Source organism: Macaca mulatta, chromosome 8 (genome assembly GCF_049350105.2).
Source record: "Macaca mulatta isolate MMU2019108-1 chromosome 8, T2T-MMU8v2.0, whole genome shotgun sequence".
Classification (NCBI taxonomy): Eukaryota; Metazoa; Chordata; class Mammalia; order Primates; family Cercopithecidae; genus Macaca; species Macaca mulatta.
Genome location: NC_133413.1, coordinates 131102709 through 131120707, shown reverse-complemented (window position 1 = coordinate 131120707; position 17999 = coordinate 131102709). Strand labels below are relative to the sequence as shown.

Genomic DNA, 17999 nt, shown 5'->3' with positions numbered 1-17999 from the left:
CATGGCCATAGCCTCATCTGCTGACTTGGGCTGCAGCCCTCTTCCACCAGAGCAACGACGCTTTTCTGAAGACACAAAATGGACAGACTTGTATTCTCTTTCTTTAATGCCCCTAAGTAGTTTGACTGCTTTTCCTGACTCATTATTTCTATTTTATGTCCTCTCCCTCTTAGAACTTCACAAGTTCTTTTATGGGCTGGTTTGAAAAACAGTCGAGATGTGTTCACTTCCAAAGCTTTCTTATCCACTTATAGCCAGTCATCCTTTAACCATCTGGACCCTCTCAGAAATCTCTAGGCTGGAGGGCTCTTTTTCCTCTCAAGACTTTGCAGACAGTTAAAAGGCAGCCATCATCCGGTTTGGTGCAGGCCACATGACCTAGATGCCGCAATTATGCTCTCTTTCTGGAGGAAACTCCAACAACCTGTGTTTCAGCATGCATGGTAGGGCTTCATCCTTCTGGTTTGGGGGTAAATCCGAGGTTGAACCCTAGAATTGCCACTTAATTGTTCAATAACCCAGGAGCATTATTTTCATCGGTCTTAGACTCTTCATCTATAAAAGGTGATAATGACACCTACTTCTTAGTCTTGCTGTCAGACATGAAGTAAGGTGGCATAAAGCCTGGCACATAGCAAACATTCAATAAATGTTAGCTTTCATGACCATTTTGCAAATAAAACTTTTTTTTTTTTTTTTTTTTTTTTGAGACAGAATCTCGCTCTGTCCCTCAGACTGGAGTGCAATGCTACAATCTCGGCTCACTGCAACCTCTGCCTCCCGGGTTCAAGCGATTCTCTTGCCTCAGCCTCCTGAGTAGCTGGGATTATAGGTGCCCACCACTGTGCCTGGCTACAATTTTTTGTATTTTTAGTAGAGACAGGGTTTCACACTATGGGCCAGGCTGGTCTCAAACTCCTCAAACTCAAACTGCCCACCTCAGCCTCCCAAAGTGCTGGGATTACAGGCATGAACCACCATGCCAGGCCTGCAAATAAAACTTTGTGACAGGCTGGAACTTCTTCGGTTATAAGCTTTCCTTCTCCTGTTTGTGCTCCTTTATTATTTGTATTAAACAAAGTATTTATTGAATATCTGTTATGTTCTAAGTACTGCATTAAGTTCTTTACATTTGTTGATCTTATTTAATTCCTCACAATAAGCCTTAAGGTTGATACTGTTACTAACAGAACTTTACAATCCTGGGAATATAGCCTTGAACAAGACAGATATTATACACTCCTGTCAGATCTTACATTACAGTGAGAAACTCAGATGTTAAACTAATAATTACAATACAATAATTATAGCAGCCTACTCTTCCTTGAGGCAGTACCTACTTCCCTCTAGTTATTACTGGATCTTGGAGTTTAAGTAGAGTTTGCCTTACTATTGCTAAGCACTCCATGTTGTGAAATTATATAATAATCAACTTTTCGCATTCCTTAGGAGTCTTATCAATGAAAACCCTGAAATCTTAGAGATGGAAAGAAATGGAAGGGATATGGTTGTTTGTATTTGTTAAGTCAGAGCTAATTATTTGTAATTACCTCATAAGCAGGAGATGCATATTCATGTTTTGTTCCTTCTTTTAGAAGGGATCAAATAGTTTGGAAATCTCAGACAACATCCTGATGAAAGGCAGTTGAAGAAAGAGAAATATTACTTGGTTGGCTTAATGGGAGTTTGGAAAAGATCTATTGCTTGGAGTTCTAGAATCACTGAGCCTGGGCCCTGTAATTCCACAGAGCAGTGTGCTGATCATAAAACCAATGTTGTATGGAGGAAAATGACACAGATGCCTATGCGTGGACCACCAACTGCCGGCCAAGGATACCTTTCGGCGCCCTCAATTAAAAACCACAGCCAGATTTTTAACATGGATAGACCTTCTTATTCATACAAAGTGAAGCCTCAAGTGTGATGACTCACTCTAGGAAGAGGAAAGAAACAGACTACTCAATGCTTTTGAAATAAATTATTGTAATATTTTTACCATTTTGTGAGTGTTTGTTAGAAAGGCTATTTGTCTACCTCATACTTGGCATATACATGATTTGTACTCCCAGTCAGGGCCTGTTGAATGAAATTAGTTTCCTTTATCAATCATCCCTATGATGTCTGTTACATGGACTGGCATTCTGGATACTATCTAATAATAACAGTTCTAATGAACATGCTCTAATAACATTGCTCCTTGCAACAGATGTGTTTTACCCCAAAGTATAAATTCCTTAAAGCATAGACAGGCAGAGTTGGCTCATGCCTGTTATTTAGCCTATCATGTCCTTTCTTTTATTTCTTTCATTTTATTTATTTATTTATTTTAATTTTAATTTTTTTTTTTTTTGAGATGGTGTCTCATTCTGTCACCCAGGCTGAGCTGGAGTGCAGCAGCATGATCTCAGCTCACTGCAACCTCCGCCTCCCGGGTTCAAATGATTCTCCTGCCTCAGCTTCCCAAGTAGCTGGGATTACAGGCATGCGCCAACATGCCCAGCTAATTTTTTGTATTTTTAGTAGAGACAGGTTTTCCCTGTGTTGGCCAGGCTGGTCTTAAACTCCTGGTCTCAAGTAATTCACCTACCTTGGTCTCCCAAAGTCTATCATGCCCTTTCTATTGAGTAGCCTGCAAGTGTCTCAAATAAATATTTGTTAACTACTTATAGAATATTTCTTTGTTCAAAATAGAAACGATTAACTCTTAACTGAAGGAAATGATATAATTATCTGAAGAACAGAAGGGAAACCTTTCACGCTTAAGAAGGCAGAACCCACATCCTCAGAGTGAGGTTTCTGCTTTTCTGGTTAAACATGAGTATTAACTGGAAAAGTCTACTTTAAAGCATCAGCTCTGGTAGGTACAGCTAACATCATTTTGGACACCTTCGCTTTTTTTAAATCATGAACTGTAATGCTGTCTTCCTCTTGATGGTTCAACATTACAGAAATGAGTAGAGTTAACCTACAAGTTGTAGGAAGCCATTTGATGACAGAAAGACACTTGAAAAAGTAGCTGATTTACCCACAAGTCATATCAGCACTTTGAAGAAACAAACACTGCCACAGTACCCTGTTAAAAGTGTCAGTCATAAAGCTCTTTACAAAGGTATTGTGCCTCCAACTTTTAATTTTCATACCCTCATGGAGAGATAAGCATTTTCAAAAGAGCCCAATTGCCTTATAGGGCTTTCAAAGGAAGCTTCAGTTTTGAAACACTGCTCACTGCTTCTACATTCCTCCCATTTTCGTGAAATAAAATTGGCATACTAGTCCCCTTTGCAGAAGTTATACAGCATTTGGGAATACTGAATGTTTTCTGTTGAAGTTCATCTTAGAGAACTTAAAAATTCAACAAGTCATAATCATAACCCAGAATTAAGCCCATGGTATACAGCAACAGCTGGGGTCTGGGTGATAGAGAGGAATGAGTTCTGCCATAGACATCTGCAGGTTTGGCTTCTGGGTCTGGGTCTGGTACTTACTTGCTAGGTGATTCAGGGCCAGTCTTCTCTCAATGAGCCCCAGTTTCCTGCCCCTGCCATGTAAAATGAGCCTGATATCTACATGATCACCAAGCTCTTTTCCTGCACTGACATCCTATGACTCCTGGCAAGGCAGGGGAGCTCACCTTTTCTAATGAAATATTAAGCAATCAGGACTAGACGCCTTGGAAGTCATCTCTTCAAGCCCAGTCCTCGCAGGCTTTCATCAGCTGGCCCAGAGAGGTGATACTGTTCCTATTGATCCTGTTTCTAATGTTTCGCCATTGACTAGCTTTCACATCATTCACTCTCTGAGTCTGAAAGTAAAGAGCTGCTGCCCCTTTCTACAGAACGTGTGTGTTTCCTGTATATTGTGGTTGTACACTGTCTTTGCTCTGACTTGTGAAAAGAAAAAAAAGAGAGAGCTAAGCATTCTTTTTCTTTTCTTTCTTCTTGAGCAAGCTGAAATAGGCAGGGTATAATTTCACTTGGGTTTATAAAATGGCAGTTTATTTATTTAACTGAGAAATACCTGTACTTTTTCTTCTTAGTTATTATTTATTTGTTTAATTTTTTATTACTATATTTTTTTGAGACAAAGTCTCACTCTGTTGCCCAGGCTGGAGTGCCGTAGTGCAATCTTGGCTCACTGCAACCTCTGCCTTTCAGATTCAAGCAATTCTCCTGCCTCAGCCTCCCGAGTAGCTGGAATTACAGGTGCCCACCACCACACCCGGCTAATTTTTATATTTTTAGTAGAGACCAGGATTTCACCATGTTGGCCACGGTGGTCTCAAACTCCTGACCTCAACTGATCTGCCTGTCTCGGCCTCCCAAAGTGCTGGGATTACAGGCGTGAGTCACTGCGCCCGGCCGCTATTATTTATTAAGCAAACCCATGGTAGGCACTGTGCTAAACTCTTTCTCTCTAAAGATATAATATTTAAAAGGTTTAAATCACCATGAAAAATAGGTGTTGTTCAAAAATATTAAGTGACTTGCTTATGGTTACTAAGTGATGGACCTGAGATTCCGATTCATCCCAAAGATCCTAATCGCAACATGTTTAAATTATTTTGAAGAGACATAAGAAGGTGTAATGCTTCCATTTGTAAAACAGTTTGTTGTAAAATCAAACTCATTTTGAGGTATGTTTTAAGCTTACCACTTGAATATTTAAATTTCATTAGAACTGGGCCTGGTGCAGTGGTGGATCACCTGAGGTCCAGGAGTTCAATACCCAGCCTGGCCAACATAGCGAAACTTTACTAAAAGTACCGAATACTCTACAAAATTACTAAAAATACAAAAATTAGCCAGGCATGGTGGTGTGCACCTGTAATCCCAGCTAATCGGGAGGCTGAGACAGGAGAATCACTTGAACCCAGGAGGCTAAGGTGGCAGTGAGTTGAGATTGAGCCACTGCATTTCAGCCTAGGTGACAGAGCAAGACTCTGTCTCAAAACACAATAAGAATAAAAATAAATAAATAAATAAATAAATAAATAAATAAATAAATAAATAAAATTTCATTAGAACTGTTCCTGGCATAGAATAGGTGGGTACTTAATTTGGTTGAACAGATACTTGGATTTATAAAAATGCGATTTATGTGCGGGACATCACTAAGGGGTTGTTGGCAGAATTAGCAGTGCATCTGTTGTATGTTGAGTGAGACAACTGCTTTTGCAGGCTCTGTGTTTGCAGTTGACCTGATGCCACAGTCATGTGCATGGTGGCTGTAGGGGCAGTGGTTCTGGTAAAGTCTTGGGACACACTCTGTCCTTAAAATTCACACTCTGTCCTTAAAAATACATTAGTGAAAAGACTGCATCTAACAAACTGAATGTCCCTTTTGACATGTTTTTCAGTGGCATCACTATCCTGTGAGGTTGGTGGTAAATTAGGCATAGTCCCTGTTCTGCTGTATCAGCCGCTCTGAAAGCAACAGGACTCTCATTTTGGGCTCTTAGACAAACTTGGATTCATGTAGGCAGAGCATAGAGCTATTAATCAAAATTGATAGCAATCGTAATTAGAGCTACATAGGGAAATATTATTTTTAAGGTTAATTTTGAATAATCAATGCATACATGGAATAGAGAATTCAACAAGTACCAAAACTCTCACCCTCAACTCTCACTTCCATTCACCCAGTCTCTTCCAGAAGATTTCAGAGATATCTAGACATATACAAGCACATATATATTCATACATTATTTTTTCTCACAAAGAGTAATAACATATTTGAACAATTCTGTACATTGCTTGGAAAATAAGATTTTCTTTAAAGAGTGTCCAGCACATAGAGACCAGTTAATAAATATTTTGTCAAAACCACAGTGAAATACCATCTCACATCAGTCAGAATGGCTATTATTAAAAAGTCAGGCCAGGTGTGGTGGCTCATGTCTATAATCCCAGCACTTTGAGAGACCAAGGTGGGCGGATTACTTGAGACCAGAAGTTAGAGACCAACCTGGGCAACATGACTGTAGAAACCACGTCTCTAAAACAAAGTACAAAAATTAGCCGGGTCTAATGGGCTTGTGTCTGAAGTCCCAGCTACTTGTAAGGCTGAGGTGGGAGGATCACTTGAGCCCAGGAGGCAGAGGTTGCAGTGAGGCAAGATAGCACCAGTGCACTCCAGCCTGGGGACAGGGTGAGACCCCATTTGAAAAAAAAAAAGGATCAGTAAACAACAGATGCTGGAGAGGCTGTGGAGAAAAGGTAACATTTATACACTGTTTGTGGGAATGTAAATTAGTTCAGGTGCTGTGAAAAGTAGTTTGGAGATTTTTTAAATAACTTAAAACAGAACTACCATTTGACCCAGCAGTCCCACTACTAGGTATATCTCCAACAGAAAACAAAATGTTCTACCAAAAAGGCACATGCACTCATATGTTCATTGCAGCATTATTCAATAGCTAACATATGGAATCAACCTAGGTGCCCATGGATGGTGGACAGGATAAAGAAAATGTGGTGCATATACATCATGGAATACTATGCAGTCGTAAAAAAAAATGAAATCATGTCCTTTGCAGCAACATGGATGCAGCTGGAGGCCATTATCCTAAGTGAATTAATGCAGGAACAGAAAACCAAATGCTGCATGTTCTCACTTACAAGACTTATAAGCGGGAGCTAAATATTGGGTGCTTTTGGACATAAAGATGGCAACAATAGACAATGAGGACTACTAGCCATGGGAGGGAGGGAGTGGGGACAAGGGTATGCTCAGTACCTGGGTGACAGGATCATTTATATCCCAAACCTCAGCATCACACAATATACCCAGGTAACAAGCCTGCCTGTGTACCCCCTGAATATAAAACAAATGTTGAAAGAGGAGAAAAAATAATAAATATTTTGTTTTGTTTAAAAAATAATTCACGGCTGCACACAGTGGCTCATGCCTGTAATCCCAGCACTTTGGAAGGCTGAAGTGGGCAGATGGCTTGACCTCAGAAGTTCAAAACCAGCCCAGGCAACATGGTGAAACCCCATCTCTACCAAAAATATACCCCTATAGTCCCAGCTACTCAGAAGGCTGGGGTGGAAGAATCACTTGAGCCTGGGAGGTGGAGGTTGCACTAAGCCAAGACTATGCCACTGCACTCCAGCCTGGACGACAGAGCAAAACCCTATCTCAGAAAAAAAGAAAAAATAATAAATTAAAGAAAAATAAAAAATAATTCACAAAAGCAACATGCAAGAGGGAAAGGGTGGGAGAAGGAATATCTGCATAGTAATACCATACCACAGTGACACTCAGAAACACTCGCCTAGGAAGCCAGGGTTCTAATCTTTCATGAATTCTTCTGGTCTAGAAGGAAGCTATATGGTATAGCAAAAAAACCATAGGGCTTGGAGTCAAACTCACACAGAATGTGTTCCATATTTATTAGCCCAGCAGTCAATGAACTGAAAATTCTCACAGGGAACCACACAGCCTGGTGCTGGGCACATGGTAGATTTTACACAGCAATGATAAAAGCTTCTGCTCTTTCATGAATCTTATCTACAGTCGTTTGGCTCAATTTCAACTTGGGTCTTGTTGCAATAGTCTATGTATGATGAAAAAAACACCTGGTGGTAGTTTTCCTCTTCTCTGAAAGCAATGGCTAGCATTTATGGAGTATTATTATTGCCAGGCACCGTACGAAGCACTGTGCCAATGTGATCACATTTAATACTCATCACGACCCTACAAGGTAGTAACTATTCTTGCTATTATCTTTAGACAAGAAACTGAAGAGAAACATAAGATAACTTACTCACTGTTTCCTCAGGTAAACAGACTCTCAGCTGGCTGACCCCAACGTGCCTGCTCCTCACAGTCCTTGCCTGCCTCTTGTCTGCATCAAATGGTCTTATTCTCTGTAGACATAACCCTTGGACACCCCAGAAGAGAAACGGAGTTGTTACCACCTCAGCTCAGTTCTGGCACACACCCCCAAAGCTGGAGGCAGCTTTTTAATGTATTACAACTACAAAGCACAGGACAAGGCAGCCTTTGACCCCACATGTCAGAGATCCCATATTATTCTTTTCTGTGTTGGCCAGCCGGCAAGAGTTTTTATTGAGGTGCATTTTCTGGCTTCTCTTACTTCTGCCTCCCAACCAAACTATCCCTGAGAACATCCTTGACTTCTAGTCGCTTGCCATCACAGCAGGCTTCCTATAATTCCTGCAGCGTAATGCAAAAAGAAAGGGGGGGAAAGTGTTGACTGAGATTCCTGGCAAACATTATTTAAGCTGAAGAAGAGCACTGCAGATTGACTATTAGACACTTTAGACGATTAGTGCTGGTAATGCCAGGATGCTTTCTTGTCAGCATTCCAGTCTGAGATTTTTATGACTGTTTAATTACCAACACTCTCCCCCATTGCCAGGATGTGCCTCTCCAAAACCCTACTGGAAGTTCAGTGTCGATTACAACCAGCTACATGCACTTCCTACATTGCAGATCTTTAATAGCTTGCTTTATTCTGGGGCACTAGCAGAAATCATCCAGATAATGGCTCCAAATTTCCCTTTTAAATCTTGTATTTTTTCCCATGTACCATGAAAATAGAACTGTTTTCTTTCTGCTGAAGAGTAATTTTCCTGGTAATGATATTTAAGAAGGAGTCTATTTCAAAATGTCCACATTCATCTTACATGTTATCTGGAGATTCATTCGTGATTTTGTTTAGCCATTTGAATAATTGTGGGAATTACATATTTGATGTCAATGTTGAAAGAGGAGTTTAATCTACAGAGGGTGAGTTTGTCAAGAAAATGGCATTGCTACAGAAATAGGCGGTTGTTTTATAGAGAAACAAATTGAATCCTTATCCCAAAAACAGTATACTCATCAGTCAACAATGTCTCTGACAATGTCTAGGAAACTAGAGAAGACAATCTTAGTGCTAAAATAATATTCAGGTTTTTAAATGGTAGCTAACGATCTTTTAGAAATCTATGTGTACAAAAATAGATTTTTCAAAACTGAATAAACATAGTTCTTAAACAATGATGAGCAAAATAGTTTTGCTTATACGGCACCAGCAAATGGGGAAAACTTTAGTTCTTGTTGAATACATGGGAGAAACAGAAATCCTCATTGAGGCGGGAAGGGAGAGAGGCAGTCATTTCAATATATCGAGCCCTGAACACCCAGCCTTACCTCCCACATGGTTATCTGTCAGATTGATCAGATTGGTTTGTATAAAGTCAACAGGCGCGGTGGCTCACGCCTGTAATCCCTGCACTTTGGGAGGCCGAGGCGGGCGGATCACGAGGTCAGGAGATCGAGACCATCCTGGCTAACACGGTGAAACCCCGTCTCTACTAAAATACAAAAATCTAGCCGGGCGCGGTGGCAGGTGCCTGTAGTCCCAGCTACTCGGGAGGCTGAGGCAGGAGAATGGCGCGAACCCGGGAGGCGGAGCTTGCAGTGAGCCGAGATCGCGCCACTGCACTCCAGCCTGGGCGACAGAGTGAAGACTCCGCCTCAAAAAAAAAAAAAAGTCAACAGTGATAACTTTATGTTTATGGTGGCAGTGTTCTAATTTATTATCAGTACTAATGATAATTATCAACTTCATACAGTTTGTAATGATATTGAGAAATTTTCGAATAGCAACTCTTAAGAAAGCTCTCCTGTCTGGGGAGATGAAGGAGCTGCCTTAAGATAAGAATACAGACTAGACAGTATCTTAAAAGTCCTTTTGGCCCTGTGTTATGATGATGAATATTGTGTATGGTGGAACTTTTCCACGGGCATAATTTAATCTGTCCTTTCTCTGTTGTAGATACTGCTGCTACCAACTCATTTCCTTCAATCCTCTTTTATTAGGTTGGTGCAAAATTAATTGTGGATTTGCCATTACTTTCAAAAACAAAAACAAAAGTGGCTTCCAAAGCTCAAATCTCACAGTAGATTAGAGCTTTGTACACAACATTGTGAGCTAATTTGAAGCTGAAGCTTTAAAACTTGGTGCTTCCTTTCCATCAAATTACTCGAAGTTTAGGTTCCCCTAAAAGCAGAGTCTATTTGAGACAAGGACCTAGGTACAGGTAGTTGATTTCAGAGATGATCTCAAGAAGTGGAATGAAGGGCCGAGAGATTGATACAGGGAAGAATGGAGAGTCCTTAAAGAATGAATACTGAGCTGGTTACCACTTTGGGCAACTGGGGAGGAATCTGACTGGGGATAATTTGAGGAATTATTCAGAATGCACTTAAAATAATGATACCCCCCACCTCCCATAAGTTTGAAGGCTGGAGCATTATCCAACAACCCCTCACCCCTCCTCTCTCCACTTACCTCCTCCTTCCCAGCCTCACATTAACTCCTCCATACTTGGCCGAGTGGGTTCTGCAGTTTTGCAGAAAGTTCTCTGAAGCAGAGGAGCTGAGGAGCCTTAAGACAGGAAGTCCTCACTGGTTAAAGGAACTGCTCATCACATCTGCCATTAAAATCAGATGTGGTTCAAGTCAGGAGTAGTCAAAGACTTGGGCCATGGAATCCCATTAGCAGCTGCCACATTTTTTAATTGCTTGTACTCCCCTGCCCTGCATCTCCACCTCCCAGCCCACTTCCCTCCTGCTCACACTCTGCCTTGTGCTTTTCACCCACAGTCTTCCATGGCCCCTGTAAGTCAGCTTGCCTTTCTCCTCATTCCCAGCTCCCTCTCCCTCCTGCATGCCTAGTTCAACTGTGCGATTCTGCCACCCTGGCTTTTCTTCCTTCCTCTCGAGCTAAAATCATCTTTGTTTAGGAGCCTCATCTTTCTTATCTGGCTTTCCATTTCATTAAAACAACAAAAACAAACATAGTTTCCAAAGCTCAAATCTTACATTAGATTAGAGATTTGTACACAACACTGTGAGCTAATTTGCAGCTGAATCTTTAAAATCTGGTACTTCCTTTCCATCAAATTACTCAAACCTTCTTCCCCACTCCATGTTCCCTAAAAGGGAATCTCAACTAAAAATAGCTTTCAGTGTTTGAAAGCAGTAATGTGGTGTGGGCTGAGGAGCTCAACTTGTGCTTGCGTGGAGAGAACTTTATTCTGAGAGTCTCAGGAGACACATATCCCTTACCTGGCAGGTGACACAAGATGAAGGGACTCTGTGTTCTCTTGCAGCACTGAAGTCATGTAATGGAACTAATTAAAGCAGGCAGGCCTGGGCCCATGGCTGTCACTCATCTCAAAGCCCAGACTTTGTCAGAGTGTACAAGAGCTCTGACTGGCCATATTACCCATGTGTTGGGCAGGGTCCCCTGAAACAGGGCTCCTTTGCAGAGTACCCAGGTTGAACCTATAGCAAAAAGGCTGGCACACCTCCAAAGCCTTCTGCTGTCTTCCATGGGTTTCCTCTGTAGCTTCAGAGACCGAAAAGATCTTGGCAGAGCCTGAAGTAATCTTTTTCTTTCATGGAGAATAAGCCTGAGTTTCAGACCCTCTAGCTCTAACTCCATTAAACATGCCTCTCTTGAGTTCCCAACACATTGTCTTTGCTTCGGTTGCATTGCTAATTGCGATGTAGTATAGTTCATCTTCAAATGTCTGCTGCCTTCCCCACTAGACTGGAAACACCCTGTGGCAGGAGCCATTTCCTAGCAATAACAATAGCTGCCATTTACTGGACATTCAGTATGTGCTAGGTATTGTCTTAGGGTTCTAAACATATTTCATGTTCTTTATGGTAGTATTGCTGGGCAGATATTATCATCCTCTTTTGTAAATCAGAAAATTTGAGAGAGGTCAAATATGCCCAGGGATATACAGCTTTTCAAGGACATAAGAGGAACTTGGGCCCAGCCGTCTATCTATCTGAGCCAGTGCAACTAACTGGTGAGCTGTACAGCCCCCTCACTGCTTCAGTATATGTGTCTCCTGGTCAAGAAACCAACTAGGAGTGAATGAAGGGATATACAGAGTGGGCTTAGCAAACTCAGCAAACTCTAGGCTCATCTCACACATTTATTTACTTTGTCAATTTGGAAATAATGCCAATCACACTCATCCATCTACACTGAAGAAATGCCACGTTTTTTGCCTTCTAAAAATAACTTTAATTGGCTTTTTGTATAGTTCGTAGCACTGGAGTATTGACTTTTAGTCTTTTCTAAGTATAAATCATATGTAGTATATATATGTATGTATGAATATGCAATATATATATATATGTCGTATATAGCTCCTTTGAACCTGCTTTGTTCATTTAGCAACAACATAACACCATGAGTATTCTCCCTATTAAAGTATCATTGCTGCAACATAGTCGGAACAAGTGTTGTAACTGGATAATCAGATTGGAAGGGAATTTTGAGGTCATTACCCAGCTTTATCTAAACTAATGGTCTCCAATGGAACAGAACAGAGGCCTCAGAAATAATACCACATATCTACAACCATCTGATCTTTGACAAACCTGACAAAAACAAGAAATGGGGAAAGGATTCCCTGTTTCATAAATGGTGCTGGGAAAACTGGCTAGCCATTTGTAGAAAGCTGAAACTGGATCCCTTCCTTACACTTTATACAAAAAGTAATTCAAGATAGATTAGAGACTTAAATGTTAGACCTAAAACCAAAAAAACCATAGAAGAAAACCTAGGCAATACCATTCAGGACGTAGATGTGGGCAAGAACTTCATGACTAAAACACCAAAAGCAATGGCAACAAAAGCCAAAATTGACAGATGGGATCTAATTAAACTAAAGAGCTTCTGCACAGCAAAAGAAACTGCCATCAGGGTGAACAGGCAATCTACAGAATGGGAGAAAATTTTGCAATCTACCCATCTGACAAAGGGCTAATATCCAGAATCTATAGAGAACTTTAACAAATTTACAAGAAAAAAATCAAACAACCCCATCAAAAGGTGGGCAAAGGATATGAACAGACACTTCTCAAAAGAAGACATTTATGCAGCCAACAGACGTATGAAAAAATGCTCATTATCACTGGTCATCAGAGAAATGCAAATCAAAACCACAATGAGATACCATCTCATACCAGTTAGAATGGCAATCATTAAAAAGTCAGGGAACAACAGGTGCTGGAGAGGATGTGGAGAAATAGGAACACTTTTACACTGTTGGTGGGACCGTAAACGAGTTCAACCATTGTGGAAGACTGTGGTGATTCCTCAAGGATCTAGAGCTAGAAATACCATTTGACCCAGCAATCCCATTACTGGGTATATGCCCAAAGGATTATAAATCATGCTACTATAAAGACACATGTGCACGGATGTTTATTGTGGCACTATTCACAGTAGCAAAGACTTGGAACCAACCCAAATGTCCATCAGTGATAGACTGGATTAAGAAAATGTGGCACATATACACCATGGAATACTATGCAGCCATAAAAAGGATGATATCCATGCAGGGACGTGGATGAAGCTGGAAACCATCATTCTCAGCAAACTATCACAAGGACAGGAAACCAAACACCGCATGTTCTCACTCATAAGTGGGAATTTAACAATGAAAACACTTGGTCACAGGGTGGGGAACATCACACACCAGGACCTGTCATGGGGTGGGGGACATGGGGAGGGATAGCACTGGGAGAAATACCTTATGTAAATGATGGGTTGATGGGTGCAGCGGGCCAGCATGGCACATGTATACCTATGTAATGAGCCTGCACGTTGTGCACATGTACCCTAGAACTTAAAGTATAATAAATAAATAAATAAATAAATAAATAAATAATTTAAAAATGAAAAAAAATAAATGAATGGTCTCAAAGTTATTTTTAACTATGACTCATTTTTTTCCTCAGGAAATCTATATAAAACATCAATAGGTAGCATAAATAAAAACTGGAATTATGGTTATATTTATATGAATTTATTTTGTAAGTACAGCTTTGTCACATTTACTCATTAAAAAGCCAGCCAATTAGAGTAATAAGGCTCGTTCAACCAGGCAGCAATGTTTAATTGGAAGTTAAGGATGACATCTGAGGTTTTATGTAAGCCTCAGTATCTTGTCTTCATTGCATAGGAGTTGGGGGGTCATGGTCCACACAGGTATTTGTAACATCATCGTTTAACAGATGCCCCTGGAATTAGCTAAATACAGGCTACAGGAGAAGCCTGATTTCAAGTCTGCACAAAAATGAGTTAACCTTGTAGCAGCATCCAAACTTTGGTGTTCCAGCATATCCAAGTTTTATATAAGACACATTTAAATGCACAGGTGCCACTTTTTCTTACCATTTTTTAAATAGTCAAAAGTAAATTCTCATTAAAAAGTGAAATCTTACACAAATATGTGTATAATCCCTTAAAGCGCACTTTATAGAAGTCTAGGATTCCCTGACACCCTAGGGTTTTCTGAAATTCAGCTAGGAAATCACTGATTTAGCTTTCCCTAAAAGTCTAACACATTAATAAAAGCTGCAAAAGAAGGAGGCTACCTAGGCTGCCTCAGGAATACACCCAAGTATTTAAATCCCCTAATGATGGTCAGAAAATTCCTTCTCATGCCTGACTTAAGTTTCCTAAGCTGGTGCCTAAGCTTAGCATAGTATATAGAAGGCTCTTTGAAAAGACTTGTTGACTGACAGATGGAGGCTCCTGTGGAAGGGTAAGGTAGGTGATTGGCCACTCTTCTTCTCACCAAATAACTATGATCTAGTCTCCCACTCACTCCTGACTTGGTACTGTGATTACCACGATTAGGCAGCATCATTTTCTGATTAGCCCAACATCCTGCCAAAACAGTAATGACTTCTTCGAGTCACCTCTGCATAGAAAACATTTGGCTTGATACATTTTTACAGTGTGGGTTTGCAAAAGATATTGATCAATGTCTTCATAGCACTTATGTGAAGCTCTAATACTTCTCGTCAAAACTCAGTATAGGATAGAGGTCATTGCACTGGGTCAGGCAGAAAGGAAAAGTCAGTAATTCGAGTTGTCCACTTGAGCCAGTAATTGAATGTTCAATAGTTGTCTGGGGAGCTGGATTCATTTGCAGCAGATAAAAACAGGAGACGGTAGGCAGATCTGAGGCATACGGAAAAGACCCAGTTATCAGAATAGGGTCACGGGGCCCGAGAGTCAGGAGGACTTGATACTCACTGGCCATGCATTGTGCTGATGGCACATAAATCTATCCTTTCTGGCCCACATGAGACTCATGTGAGAACAGGGAGGATACTGGGCCCTCAGACAGGGGCCAAGGAGGGAGCTGGAGGGAGAGGAGAGCCTCACTGTCTGGGGTGCCAGAGAAGGTCTAATATGCTCAGGATTGGGCTGCCCCAAAGTACATATGGGAATTTTCTCCACAGTCTTATGATATAGGTTATTTATGTTGGATAGTGAGCTTTTCCTCATCTTGCTACCAGCCCCTTTGCCCTAACCCATGTACTTACTGCATCACCGATCACGGGAAGGTTTGATGGCTACCCAGGCATTTAAGAGAATTTGGAAGCTGTGCTCTAATCCTGGAAGGAAGTATAAAATTTTAATTGAACTATGTAGACAGTTTGAAATCATTTTACAAATAGGAGGGCAAGGCTTTTTGAGCCTTGTCCGCCATTCATGTAAGTGGAATTCTTCATGAGAGACAGAAAGGTTAGGCTCATTCCATGGCATGAGGAATGATGTGAGCAAAGGTGAAATCTGGGAGAGTAAGTGTAGTGAGTAGAGCAGACACCAGCACACTATGTTGGCTTTTCTGTCTTCCCTGTCTCTCTTTCCCTACATCCTGGTTTGTGCTTCCTGGATTCACCTCTCAAATAAACCTCCAGCACTCACGTCCTTGTCTTGGGTTCTGCTTTTGGGGGAAGGCAAACTAAGACAGCGAGTTCAACCTTCTTCAACTGAACGTCATAGCTTTGGGGGAGAATTACATGGAACAATGATGGATGGCAAGGATACCCACCAGATCAGCCATCTCCACCTGGGCAAGCTAGACAGACTTGGACCAAACAATTGTCCATGCCTCTAAGAAACTAGGAGTGTGCCTGAATAGATAAGGGAGTTTATTCAGTAGTATTAACTCATACAATCACAAGGTCCCATAAAAGGCTGTCTGCAAGATGAGGAGCAAGGAAGCCAGTCCAAGTCTCAAAGCTGAAGAACTTGAAGTCCAATGTTTGAGGGCAGGAAGCATCCAGCACTGGAGATAGATGTAGGCTGGGAGGCTAGGCCAGTCTGACCTTTTCACGTTTCTCTGGCTGCTTTATATTCTAGCGACACTGGCAGCTGATGAGATGGTGCCCACCCAGATTAAGGGTGGGTCTGCCTTTCTCAGTCCACTGACTCAAATGTTAATCTCCTTTGGCAACACCCTCACAGACACACCCAGGATCAATACTTTGCATCCTTCAATCCAATCAAACTGACACTCAATATTAGCCATCACACCAGGTTAATGAGTTCCTTCTCTATTCAATCCCTCTGCTGTTGGACAAACCTTTTACCTTGCTGTTTGCTTCCGAGATGGTGAGAGAGTTTGGGTTTGAAGCAGATGCTGATCAGTGACCTTCACCACACTTTCCTAGTCACAGTATCATAGTTGTTCTGAACCTACCAAGTCAAGCCAAGAGACAGCATCCTTCCTTTGTGTGTGTGTGTAGAATTGACACTCTTGCCTTCGCTCTTGTAACATTTGGAGTTTATAGGGAACCACAGAGAGAAAACATCCTCTATTTTGATTTCTTCCTGGTAGTTTTACTTTCTCTAAACTTTTTGTTTGGTTCTAGTGGCTCCACAGTGCCTCCTACTCAGCCCTCCAAAACCCAAACTTCCCACCTGTCAAACCACCCTAAGTCCTTATTTCCCTTCCCCTTCCAGAAGCAGTTAGGAGGAAGGGGGTGTGGTCAGAACCAGACCCACTTCTAACATTTTCAGAGCCCAAAACATGAGTATGAATGGAGGTCCATATACTATAGGTCTAAATATGTTAACATTATCAATCAAATTTACAAACACGCAATAAAATATATTTGGCCACCTTCTTTGCCAAAGCCTAATGAAGAGAAGCTGGTGGGAGAACACGGGGAGAAGTGGCCCTGGCCTGAAGTCCATCCCCTCTTCTCTTCCCACCCCTGGTTCCACAGGCACTGCAACATGAATCCTGCTCACATGTGTGGACAGCCCAGCATGCAAGCTATATCCATGCCCTGCCCCTGTAAACGTGGCTCCCTTTGCCCTCCTGGAGCCTAGAGGTTTTATGAAAGCAGTGGCACAGTGACCCTCAGGAGGACAGGCAGGGAGGACAGATGCTCACAGGCCCTGGGCCCAAGCTTGGAGCCTTTGCATCCTTCAATCCAATTAAATTGACACTCAGTATTAGCCATCACACCAATTAGACAATTCCAGGGTCCAGAAGGGAACATAGGCTCCAATTGGGCCTATCCCCTTGGCCTGGAGGACTCTCCCTTACATGGGAAGAAAGACAGCCAGCAAAATACCAGAGCACAGCCCTCTAAGAATAAAAGGGATGAAGGCCTCCCTAGCCTGGTTCAAAGGGCAGGACTGCTCAGGGCTGATGGACAAGACACATCTAGTACCTCTTTTCTTCCATCTCAAACCTGTCCGTGGCACTACTGAATGGCTCTTTTTTGAGGAAAGAGGGCTTTGTTTTTCATTTTATTTTTGCTTTCTCTAAATATGCCCTGCAGATCTTTCCTTTAACAGTGTGGGGACTGAACAAGCAGCTTCTGGCCCTGGCCCTGTTTCTGTATCTGGAGCAACACAATAGAACATCTGCCTTGACCCGGACTGCCTTCCATTCTGCACATCATTTCCCATCTGTGCCAGGAGAGGGGTGAAGCTGTCAATACATATCAACTGTATGGACTCCTGCCCGTTCTCTGCTACAAGGGCTGGAAGCTTCCCTGTGATGAAGAAAGGCAACCTCAATGCTTCGGAGGCTTAGCACTATTTGCCCACCCAAGAATCCATCAGGAAAACTGAAATTATAGAGTACATTGTGGTGAAGTTGTAACAAAACAGCAACTGATGAATATGAGTTTTTGTC

At 41.6% G+C, this 17999-nt stretch overlaps 1 protein-coding gene and 1 long non-coding RNA gene across 2 annotated transcripts in view; both read left to right on the top strand.

Annotated features, from left to right (window-relative positions):
• LOC144330848 (uncharacterized) overlaps nucleotides 1-7183 on the top strand; it is a 31096-nt gene extending 23913 nt beyond the window's left edge. The window contains exon 2 of the long non-coding RNA XR_013397414.1: nucleotides 1596-7183. This is a non-coding gene — a long non-coding RNA (uncharacterized LOC144330848). The remainder of the gene's footprint in view (nucleotides 1-1595) is intronic.
• The window catches only part of SNTB1 (syntrophin beta 1), a 276011-nt gene that overhangs the window by 75530 nt on the left and 182482 nt on the right, over nucleotides 1-17999 (top strand). The gene's annotated exons all lie outside the window — the stretch shown is intronic.